The sequence below is a fragment of the Salarias fasciatus genome, assembly GCF_902148845.1.
Source record: "Salarias fasciatus chromosome 7 unlocalized genomic scaffold, fSalaFa1.1 super_scaffold_4, whole genome shotgun sequence".
Lineage (NCBI taxonomy): Eukaryota > Metazoa > Chordata > Actinopteri > Blenniiformes > Blenniidae > Salarias > Salarias fasciatus.
The window spans coordinates 19,130,404-19,136,815 of record NW_021941229.1 but is presented as its reverse complement, the minus strand read 5'-3'; positions in this window follow the sequence as shown (position 1 = coordinate 19,136,815).

The following is a 6,412-nucleotide window of genomic DNA, read 5'->3' as shown; positions in this document are numbered from 1 at the left end:
GCCTGTTACTGTTGGAGGAGACGTGAAGGGACATTCGAGTTCGGACAAGATCTTGATTTTATGTGAATAAATGAGGGAAGATTTTAGAGGAATAGCAGAAGGAATATGAGGAAGATTTCCTCCCAATTTATTCCATTTAATACATATTGATAATTAGAAATCATTTGAGGGTAAAACCACAGTGATTGGGTAAATGGTGATGAATTAAAATCATAAAAGACATACTGATTGGATTTCACTTTTCCACTGATTTTAACAGCCCCCAGAGTGCAATAACATTCACACTGACCCATTCACACACAGTTAAACACCAATGGAGATGGCTGCCATTCTTTGCCCGCCTTTTCCATCTGCCTATGCTGTGTGAACTACTTCAATCTTTGACACTACTGTACAGACTTTCTCAGAGCTCAGGGGAAACAGGAAGTACAGTGCATTTCTTAGGAGCCTCCTGGAGGTCCGGCTTTGCTTTGCTGCGATGGAGGAACTTACTTTGCGGGGAAACGACAAGGCTGACTGATGTGTTTCTGCTGGCTGAATGCCGAGATTCAAGGCACAGATGCAGTGAGATCCACAGCGATGAGGTATGGGGCTACTTTGAATACGCCGGCCACACACGGCAGTCAGATCCTCTTCCTCCTCACCCGCTGCTCTTTATGTAAGTCGATCTGGTTATGCTGGACATCTACATTACATGCATAGTGTAAAAATGCCACAGACTTAAGGTTATGTGAGGAAATCAGAAATAAATTGGGTAAATAATTTGTCCAGATGAACCAACATATTCTGCATATTCATCTGCATTCACACCTCCATTATAAAACCCTCACCGGAGTCCTCCAGGAACTGCAGAGTGCTCTGTTGGGCTCTTTAATTTCCTGTTCATTACTTGGTGTATAATATTGCATCATTAAGTAGCACAGGTAAGGACTGGCAATGGCTATCTGGAGCACAACACAGGCAGGGAAACTGGATGTTTCCCTATTTCGGATGGCTCAGAGAGCCACTGTGAGCATACAGTATGCACAAATACAATAAATCCACATGTAACAAAGCGCGGCGCAGGAGTGTGTTCAGCGGCGAGAGTCGGCTCCAGACACGCAGCCTCGACTCTCTCTGTTATCCCCATCACATTCCCAAGCTGTGCATTCACGGCTAAATTTACACGGCTCAGAGGCTGCACTGTCTCCCCCCCAACCATACGTCCACCTGTCCCCGGCTGTAATGCCAAATAATCAACTCACCGCAGTATCTGTGGACCGAGACGTTGCTAATAATACTCCAGCGGTGTCAGCACTGAAAGATGCAGTACGGCTTTATCATTCTTTGTGATCTCTCGGGCAACGCCGAGGATTTTTCCACTGATCCACAGGAACCTGCAGGCCTGAGTATTCCACTTTGATAAGATATTTACTCAGATAGACCTCTGTGCAGCATATTCCCTGCAGTAGGACTATATCTTTGAAATCCCAACTGCACTGCACTAAGTTTAACCATCACTACTGCAAACATAGAGGCAGGAGGCCTCTGAGACTCATTATACTCGGCTATTGTATGAAATTTGATGTTTTAGTCCAGATTATTCCTGCGCCGGAGGAAGATACAGAGTAGATAAAAGCAGATCTGAAAGAAATTATTCATTCTAGATATTGTGGAGTTTAAATTACCGGCGTACTTTAAAACTGTCACTGGAATTAAGTTTTTTTAATGTCTGTATATTTTCCCCATGATTTCTGAATCAGTGATGCTAAAGTAGATCTGTTCATGTTAAAGGTTCATTTCTGGAGCTTTTCATCCAACAGGTTCGCACTCACTCCTCACAGCCAGGAATCTCTAGTTCGATTGCAGGGTTGGAGGCCTTTCAGTACGGAGTTTGCATGTTCTCCCATTTCCTCCCGAAACATGCATTTGCTCCTAATTCGTGTTTTTACAGATGAGCATGTGTGTTACACAAACAGTTCTGCATACAGTTGAAAGGAGATCGAATAGAATTCAATCTGAATATGTAATTAATTCAATTACAGAAGACGCATCGGATAAAAAAAGTCCCACTGAGAGGAGCTTTTATCCTGCTTTTCTTTTGTTGTTGCACCGACTCGGTAAATCCATCTTGACATTTACGCTCGTCATCTATTGTATCAGATTTAATTTGTTGTCCCCGCCAGTGTATCATTCATGAGTCAGCGAGCTTGAGCACAGATTGAGAATTCAGAGCGATGGTAGTTTGGACGTCTCCGTGACACTAAGCAGAAAAACTATTTATTGCAAGAAAATCCAAAAGCAAAATTATCTTAAAGGAAAAGTTTTGGAGCGCCTGCAGGTACCCTCCAGAGAACATTATGTAACTTGTATTTAAATGAGGCACTGCGGTCGAACAGATAAATCACGGTTAATCTTAAGCCTGATTCTCACATTTCCACCCCGACAGTTACATAAGAGACTGATGTCTAAACAACAAGCGCATCTGGATTGTCGCGGCTAAGCCAGAATAAAGACAATGACAGTTCAGCACGCTGTATAATTTCATTTTCCATTTAAATTAATGACAGTCATTAAGCGGCCAACATCCCACAAGCCGGGGCGGGGGTACTTATGTTTAACCTTTGACTGCTATCAGTGTAATTACAGCATGTGAGGGAGCAGCTTCCCACACGTCCTCCGCTCCGCCAAGGTCTCTGCAATAAACTCGCATCTCCCGAGCAGCTCCTGAGGGGAAGGCATCCAGGTTATTCACGCAATTATGAGCTCAACAACTTTTCTTTGGGAGATTTTAACTGAACACCAATTGCTGGTGAATTTACTTCAAGGAAAAGTTGAGAAACCAAGACTTAAAGTAAAGCTTTATAAACGTAATTTCTCCAAAGGACACCTCTGTTTAATGATCAGTTTAAATTTAGAAAATGCTCTGAAAAACTCAAGTGGAAGTTCGTGATTTTTCTTGTTACTGCTGTTAGTGTCAAACATAAGAAAAAAATAAAAAAGGTGATTGAGTAAGGCCATGAGTTCAGTTCATTCGTGTGCCACTGCAGCACATCTGCTGACAGCAGCAGAGTTTAACATGCAGGTAAATATGAGACGCTTTGTAACCGAGAAGAGAAAAAAAAAAATCCAAGAATCAGCAAATGAGACTTGGCTGCTGAGAGAGAGGACAGAGATTCATGAACTGAGATCACAGACGTTAAAGAAAATGTGAGCCGGCCGAGTCCTTTGGCGTAGAACAAAGAGTAGGAAGGTATATCAAAACCAGGGCCGTTTCTAGCTTCATGGGGGCCCTAGGCAAGATGTTGTTTGGGGGCCCCTATTTTTTCAGACTGTAATGAAGAGATTCCTAACCCTTTAGATGGTCCACTAAGCCTAGGCTACAGTTAAAATCAAACGTCTTAAGAGTTGAGCCACTCAGACAAGTTAAACCGATAAAACTATAATACAAGGAAAATCATCCTCTGTATGTCAATAAATAAAACAGATTGAGAATTTATAAAAGAAAAAAACATTTACTTTAAATAATAAAACATAGCAAATCAACATGTATTTTAAAGTTCAACAATCAAAACAAACCACCGCTTAAAATAATACAGTCTCAACACTCAGCACAACAGCTAATAACAAACTATTCACAGTAACAGTCCCAGTATATTGCGTTCAAAATGTCTGCTTCCTAGCTTTCTGCCATCTTCTTTTCTGGGAAACGTAAAAACAGAACTGATCTGAAATGGCCCTCTGCCTATCAGTTCTGAATGAATCAGAGAAAACTGATGGCCACTGGCAGGTCAGCTGGATCAAAAACAGACAGCTGACCATGTAAATGTGCAGTTGATGGTTCCTGGGCAGAAAGAGGTTCTGAAGTGAGTGATTGTCCTGGAGCTTTCTGGACAGAAGGAGGTTTGGAAGCACTTGATGGCCCTGGGGCTTCCTGGTCAGGATGTTCAGACGATCTCTCAGGCTCGATGTCTGGAGCGCCAACATATTTTAGAATTGCTCCTGCAACGACAAAGCTCATTAGGTTATCAAGCAAAAAATAGATCCTGAGTACATATTCTATTTTATTATTACAGCGTTGTTGCAGTAATACAGAAAATTAAAATTATCTGTCTTTAAACTAAACATTGTGATGTACAGTGTCCCTTTAAAGTTTGTACCCAGTTACAAAGTTGCCAATTTTAAGAGTTTTCTGCATTAGTTTACCAATTGTACTAAATTAATAAAACTAAGACAAATGAACCACTGCCATAACAGTCTAAAATAAGAAGAAAACACCATGCCTAGTATTTATAGATCACACTCATTGAACACATTACTTGTATTTGTTTTTATTGGTTTAATATTGTTTTATTGGTTTTAAATTATGTACTTATTTTTATTCATATACTTTAATTATTTTGGAGCGCACTTAGGTCACTGTATGTGTTGTAAAGGGCTCTATTAAATAAATGTTGATTGATTGATCGATTAAAAAACAGACCTTTAAAAGAGTTCTTTAAATCAAAAACAAAAAAGTGGCACAGTTTTAATTAGAGTCCTATACAATACACTCTAAACTTAGTAAATTAATTCTAACTAATCATAAAATAAAGTGTAAAATTTGTGAGAGACAACTTCCACACAGAGCAGACTACTACAACGACATGCCCTCCCTCCTTATAATTTGAATAAACAGGTCTACGGGTCTAGAGTCAGCCAATCATTCCCATGGCAAGACAGGCCAGCTTTCATGAGACAAACATTAAAGCTGAGTTTGTGACGAACAGATAATAGCAGACAGCAAGCTAACATTTATCCAACACTAGATAGTGCGACAAATAAACAAACTTGCAAAAAAAAAAAAAACTTCACATCACCTTACCTTTATCCTTTGAACGTTTTTCTTCCTCAGTTCTTCCTCAGTCTTCTTTTTCTTCCGTTTTTCCGCGCCGCTGGGCTTTCTTTTTGATACCATTATGGTTTGTTTTGTTAATCCACTCGCTAATGACGGGTAGCTGTCAATCATTCCCATCGTACCTGTCGGCGGCCGCTACGTGACGTCACTTGCTGTGTGACAGAGCGGTCCAACAGACTAATAATGCCACAAATCATTGCAGTTTATTTTATTTATATCCAACGTTTATTTTTAAGCATATTAGAGGTGTAATAAACACAAGAGCTAGCTACAGATAAAAAAAGGACATTTTAATTTTCCTCAGAAGAGGTTGAACATGCAGCTTTGGGGCCCCCTGGTGGCTTGGGGGCCCTAGGCATTCGCCTAGTTGGCCTATAGGAAGAAACGGCCCTGATCAAAACCGCTGCGACTGAACTACGCTGGAGGAGGGATTTGGGATTAACGGTATCATGAAATTGAAATGGGGACAGCGGAGCCTCAGTAGGTGTCTTTGAGTTTTCATCGCGAGCGTTCTGGCCTTCCTCCAAACACTTAAGCGACTTTGCACAGTTCTGGTGGTACTGAAATCCTTCCCACTGACATCTGCAAGTAAAGCCCGACGTCCACGATCGCGTCTATTAGATAAGTCGTTAAGCCCATTCTCAGTAATCCATTCACATCCCCAGTAAGTGTTGAAATTGCTGCAGCAGCACCTGTTTTTGTTGCAGCACGTGTGTTTGACTTCCTCTGCAGGGGCAGAGCTGTTCCCTAACGCTGCCTCCTTCTCTTTGGAGGACAGAAAACTTTCACAATAAAAGCTCCTTTAACGTGTCAAGATAAGCAATGACAGAGGTAATTAAAAGATGAGAGGTTAAGATGGATGTTATCATTGACTCTGTTCATGTCTGAGCGGAGCATCAGAGAGGCAGGAGTCAAATTACAAGCACACAGCGAACCATGTCAGCAGGTTTTACATGGATGAAGATCTGAAGACCACCGCAGAGGGGATGACCGTCACCCAGCCGGAGCTGGGCTCGGAGAGAGCGCAGAGCGAGGGTGGGGTTGAGGGGAGGGTGGTGCTCGGTTTGGACTCCGCTATTTTTATCCGGATGCCGTGAAAACAGCTGCCATCCTCCAGAGTGTCTGAGAGGCTTCCCTGCTTTTTTTTTTTTTCCTTTCCCTGAATCACCAGGAACAATGACATGGGAAATATGTAGTTCGGTTTTGGATTTGAAGTTAAAAATAACAATAAAAAAAACATCTGTTTTAATACTTTCATTGAGGCCAGCTGTGGAGCTGTGTGGCCTGAAAATCTCATAAGCTCATCCGCTTTAACGGAAAGCATTACAGACTTCAGATTCTGCACTCAGTGTGTAACTCTTTACCAAAGAATTGATCTGGAATTGATCCTATGCCATATGTGGCAAAACCACACAAAAATACACGACTTTAATCGTATACATTCGATCCATTTATTTCTAAAGGTTCTTCACATATTAATTAATATACGTTTTATATATTTTGTGTACATAGATTTTAATGTGTGGGTCAAAATCC